The sequence below is a fragment of the Pteropus vampyrus genome, unplaced genomic scaffold (assembly GCF_000151845.1).
Source record: "Pteropus vampyrus isolate Shadow unplaced genomic scaffold, Pvam_2.0 Scaffold323, whole genome shotgun sequence".
In the NCBI taxonomy this organism is placed as follows: Eukaryota; Metazoa; Chordata; class Mammalia; order Chiroptera; family Pteropodidae; genus Pteropus; species Pteropus vampyrus.
Window position 1 is genome coordinate 1,444,702 of NW_011889104.1, and position 5,591 is coordinate 1,450,292.

At 57.9% G+C, this 5,591-nt stretch overlaps 1 protein-coding gene across 1 annotated transcript in view; it reads left to right on the plus strand.

The window, feature by feature from the left end:
• The first annotated feature begins 1,152 nt into the window (after window positions 1–1,152).
• Window positions 1,153–5,591, plus strand: part of PSD4 (pleckstrin and Sec7 domain containing 4) — a 19,016-nt gene continuing 14,577 nt past the window's right edge. The window contains exon 1 of the mRNA XM_011377886.2: window positions 1,153–1,402. The gene's annotated coding sequence lies outside the window, so the exon portion shown is untranslated. The remainder of the gene's footprint in view (window positions 1,403–5,591) is intronic.

Sequence of the window (5,591 nt, forward strand, 5' to 3'; positions counted from 1 at the left end):
CTGTATTGCCTGCTCCACACTCTTCTCATGTGGCCACTCTGAGCCTGAGCCCGTCCAGGTGGGCTCCCCTGTCCTCCTTGTCCTCCCTGCTCCTTCCTTCCCCGGCCTTGGTGCGGTTCGAAATCTGGCGTTGCTTCATCTGTTGCTGTCTAGTCACTGTTTGCCAGTGGACTGGATGCTCCCTGAGGGCTGGGGCCTCATGTGGGGACTGGAGAGCCAAGTCCTCGTTGCGAGCCTGCATGTGGGGGGCCCGCATGTGGAGGGCTTGCATGTAGGCCTCAGTGACTAGCTTTCTGGCATACACGCAGAGTACATTGTAAGCACCCAAATACAACAGGAACTGTAGGTGGGGGGTGAACCCGGTTTGGTCCTGTGGACCATGAGGCGCCTCTAACATTTCCAGCTCAGGAGAACAGTGGTGGCCCGTCTGCATGGAGCAGCGAGGCCACATCCTGGTGGGAGGAAGAGGTCATATGGGCCCGGGAGGCGGAGAATGCCAGGCTCCGGGCGCTCAGCATGTGGAGAAGGGCCCATGGCCCCGCCCCGGGTGTAGCTGGCGGAGGCTGGAGCTGTGGTGGGAGGGGCCTCACGGCAGTCACATATGAAGTTGGCGGGTCTCTGGACCCTCAGCAGACATGGCGGTGGTGGGAGAGACTGGAGAGGTGGACTGTGCGGGGGGACATGGGACAGCGGTGCCCCAGCCCGTCACATACTCACGCGCACCTGAGGCTGTCCCGCAGACATGTAGGGGCACGGACACCAGTCGGTCCGTGTGCTCAGAGGCTCTGGGTGCTTACCCGGCTGTGTGACTCCCTGCCAAGCAGCCCTGGGCAGTGGCTTCTCCTTCCTGAGCCCGTATCCCGACAGGTGTGATGGGCACAGTAATGCTTCTTAAGGAGGTGAGAGGAGTAGCTGAGTCACTGCTAGGAGACATTGTGACATGGGACAATTGTATTAGGCCATGAAAATCTGAATGTTGATTATTAAAAACAAAAGCACAGTTGCCCGACCCAGGCCTCCTGTGTGCCACTGGGGCCTAAGAACCTGGTGACAGAACCACAGGCAGGAAGGGGTGGGGTCTGTCACAGCACAGGGCCTTCACCTTCCCCTTTCTGTCCCCGGCCCTGGGGGGAGAAGGGTGGCGGATTCTCTCTGGCCAGAGTGGGGGCATGGGGAAGGGCCCATTGGGCACTGGCCTGGGCATGGGGGCTCCCCTCTGTGGGCAGGAAGTGCGAGGCACAGAGCAGCTGGGGAGCCGAGCAGACTGGTAAGAGTCTCTGGGGGCAAGGGGAGCGGAAGTCGGAAGCTGCAGCCGCCACGCTCACCACTCGTGGGCGGACACTCTGCAGCAGAGACTGCTTCCTGGGAGCCAGGCACTGGCCCTTTCCTGGGTCCTTTAGAGGTGAGCAAGGTGGGCCTGGGGCAGGGGGTTGGGCCTGGCGGGGACTAGGGCAGCGGGTGTGCGAGAGTCATGTGTGCCCCAGTGGCAGGGGCAGGTGGGTAGGAAGGCAGGAGCTGTGGGCCCTGCTGTGTACCTGCTGAATGCCTGGCGGGCGGCACCCCAACCCTTCCCCTTCCTTCTCTTCATCCCCCTGGTTCCTCAACCCACCTGCCCCACCCGCCCTTTCTCTGCTTCCTCCTCGGCTTCCCACTAGCCCCTGGGGTCTGCAGGAGAGAAGGTGGGGGGCTGAGGAGGCCTCAGGGTGTGTGGTGACTGCTTTGGCTCGGTGCCCATGGGTGCACTTGGGGCCAGAGGCTTCAGGTGAGCCTTGATCCTCAACCTGGACCCCAGGCAGGCAAGGGTTTGGGTGCAGTCACTGCAGGAGGGCCAGCTCGGCCATTAGGGGGCTCCTTGTTTGGACCTAATGGGTTGGCCGCACCCTCTAGTTCTTAGCACCCCGGGGGCCCCTCCACTCTCTGCACATTTGCATGCTGCTCCTTGTGTGGGCAGGAAGTGGGCCTGTCCTGAGCATGTCTTGCGGTGCTTGGGCCCAGGTTCTGGCAGGGCGTCAGTCCTGAGGCTCCAGTGGACGACCCCACCCTCAGCTCCTGCCCGCAGGGGAGACACCCCTGAGATGGCTCCCACGGCTGCCCAGGACTGGCTGGGTCACTTCCTCAGTCCCCATAGGCCGGGAGCCTCCGCTTTTTCCATAGGAAAGAGAAGTTCTGGGCAGGAAGAGGGAATGCCTGAGAATATGGAAGCTCACAGGAGAGAGGGGATGCAGGCGGCTTGGAGGGGCCCGAGAGCAGGGATCTGCTGGCCGCTGGTGCTGTCTGCCAGGTGGCTTGTTGGTCGGTGGTTTTCACTTCTCTGAGCGGCCCTGCAGAGCTGTGAGTTGAAGGGGCAGGACACAGTGAGGCCCAGGCCCAGGCCCAGCTCTAGGCACAGACCCCTCCCCCGTTACAGCAGGCCCAAGGACCAGCTGGCTGTGGCCCACTCCCTTGGTTTACAGAGAAGGGACCAGCTGAAGCTTCTGACCAGAGTCAAAGGCTGGTCAGCTGTAGTTAGGCTTTGAGTCCAGTCTGTAATCCTCAGCTATGGGGGCACAGGACACCCAGGCTGTCACCTGTCCCTCTGGGCAGGCTATCTCCAGCCTCCTGCAGGGAGGGAGCAGAGTGGAGGGAAGCAAATCCAAGGCTGCCTCCCTCCCCCAGATCAAAGAGAAGCTTCTTTGGAGCCCAGGCAGGGTGTGGCTGGCCTCGTCCTCCTGTCCCCCAGGCCAGTCTCTGTGTCCTCTACCCAGCCAGCATGTTCCTTCTCCATGAAAGACCCTGGCAGTGTGCTTAGCCTTCTCCCTGCACCTCAGTGCCCACCCTTCACCATCTCCCTGAGATCAGGCATTTTCTTGGATTCCAAAGAGACATCCTACTTCTCCCAGCACTTACCCTGCGCTCTGCACCCTCATGCTGTGAGAGAGGTGAGGACCTAACGACCTAGACCTAACGAGCCCACCTGGGAGGCCTGTGGCAGGCTCTCCCTCCTTTGTTATAAGGTTGCTATGATCTTGAGATTTCACAAAACACCCGAGTGGGAAAAAGTAAACCAAGAAAATTCTAGGTGCAGGAGACTGGGCCCACCTCTGCCTGAGAGATGCTATCCTACCTCCTGGAAATAGGCCGGTCACTCCTTGACCCCTGCTCCTTGACTCTTGCTGGGTCAAGCTGCCCTCACCCAGGTGACTGGTAGGACAGCCTTGATGGCTATAAGCGACCTCACTGTTCAGATCAGGTCCATCCCTCCATTCGGGAGGAGAAATTTAAAAGAAAAATGAGAGAAAAGTAGGAGGCGGGGAAGTAGATTGAGATAGATATAGATAGATAGATATAGATAGATAGATAGATAGATAGATAGATAGATAGATAGATAGATAGATGATTGAAAATAGATGATAGATACATAGATGATTGATAGGTGACAGATGATCGATAGGTGATAGATGGTATAGATAGATGATAGATAATAGATGACTGATAGATGATAAATGATAGATAGTTGATATAGCTAGATGATATAGATAGGCGATAGATGATTGATAGATGATTGAAAGATAGATGATAGATTGATAGATAATAGATGATTGAGAAATTGATAGATAGATGATAGATAAATAGATAATAGAGGATAGACAGACAAACATTTCTTAAACCTGCCATTGCAGGGTTCCTTCCATAGGTGGAGGGCGCAGATGAGATGAACCTGTTCTCTGCTCCCCTCTCTGTCCAGCTAGCCCTGGGAGTGGGGCCCCACGTGAGCATTTTGCCTGCTAGCCTGGCAGGAGCACCAGGGGACAGCTCTGCCCTCAGGTCTTGAGGTTGCAATGTTGCTGAATCTTCTCCAAAGTGGCAGGCTCCCAGGCCTCCAGGGAGGTGGTTGAGGCTGTGTCCTTCAGTCCCACCCACCCCGCCAGACCTTCCTTCCTCTTGCTCACAAACACCTGCGAGCCCTGAGGGTCCTCCTCTGCACAGTGGGGACAGATGGGTGTGAGGGGCCGACCAGAGGGAGTTCGTGACCTTAGAGGGAGGACTGACATGGGAGCTGCTGACCTGGGTTTCCAGCCCGGCCTCTGCCTCCCTGCTGTGCTCTTGCTTTCTGAAACTCTGAGCCTTGGTGTCTGGATTAGGAGATGTCACCGCTTGTCTCCTTTGTGCTGTGGCTGACTGCATGTCCCTTGCACCTCCTGTGGTGCTGGGTTGGCAGCGGAAACTCAGGGTGCCCACTTTCAGACAGTAATTTTTATTGCTGTGTGTCCCAAGTACTGGAAAGGGCTGGTGGGTGTCCCGTATGTTTACTTGCTAAACATGGTGGCCCTGCCATGGCGTGGCCTGGCCATCTAGAGCCAGGACCCATCCCACTAGGCTCCGTGACCCCGCGTCTCACAGCCACACCAAGCTTCATGTCTCCAATCTGCTTGAGCTGTAGGTGGGAGTGGGTGTAACATCGCGGGTCACCAGCGTGGCTCGGTCACCCAGCATGTCCCCAGTGAGACAGTGAGTGTGGCGAGAACCTGCTCAGTGGTGCTTACATTCTGGGGGAGGAGGCCTGCTGAAACTGCACGTTGGGCAAGTGGTCTGGGAGTGATGGGGTGTGGCCAGGCTGAATTTCCTTGGTTCAGAGTTGGCTGTCTGCTCATCTGTCTGCTTCTCCTGCCATGGCCTTGACTCCCATCCCAGGCCTAGAGCTCGTTTCTCTTTCGTTGCCTTGGTTCTCTCAGGGAGCATGTCCAGCGTGTAGCACAGAGCTAACAAACTCTGTGTGCCTTTTCGCGCCTGTGAGTACATACACATTTGCAAAGATAGGCCCATGATGCCTCCTTACAAACTTGTTGACGCCCTGCTCTTGCCCCACCCAGCACTCATCCCATTACTGCTTACTGGCATCGGAACTTTTCCTGTCATGTGAGCTCACTAGTGACTACAGGGTCTGATGTCGTCTCGTGCCCACTGGGGTGTTCTGAAAGCCAGATGCGTTCAGATGCAGCTGCGGGGGTGGAGGGGCGAGGGCCCACCCAGGGGAGCCGAAGGGGCAGCGCAGCCAGGGTCTGGAAAGGCACTGGGATGCCCATGTTCAGATCCGAGTGCTTCCCTGTCCCTGTGCCCCCTTCCCCAAGTGGTGCTGCCCTCCCAGTATCTCGGGGTTCTGCTGGCTGGTTGCTGAGGGAGGCTGCAGTGGGGGCCACCTACCTCTTCCCTCTTGGTCGTTCTTTATCTGAGGGGTCTGGAGAGGGGGCTAGAGGGGCTGCTAGGCACAGACCACAGTCCTGAGCTCACTGTCTGGCCCCAGGAACAGGACCACAGTAGGTCTCTGGCTCTAAGAGCATGGAGAGTATTGACTGGACAGTGGCTTGGGGACCTGGGTAGCTGGCCAGGCCAGTAGGTGGCACAGGGAGCAAACCATGTGACCCCTTGCCTGCAGCCTGGGGAAGGGGTTCATGGAGAGGCTGAGCTAGGACTGGGAGACCCCCAGGGGACAGGGAAAAACAAAGTGGGTTCTGATCGCTTTGACTCAGAGCGGGAATACACGGCTGAGAGCCCACGGCTGCGCCCCGAAGACTGGCTGGTGCCTCCCAGGGCCGAAACTTGAGGATAGAGGC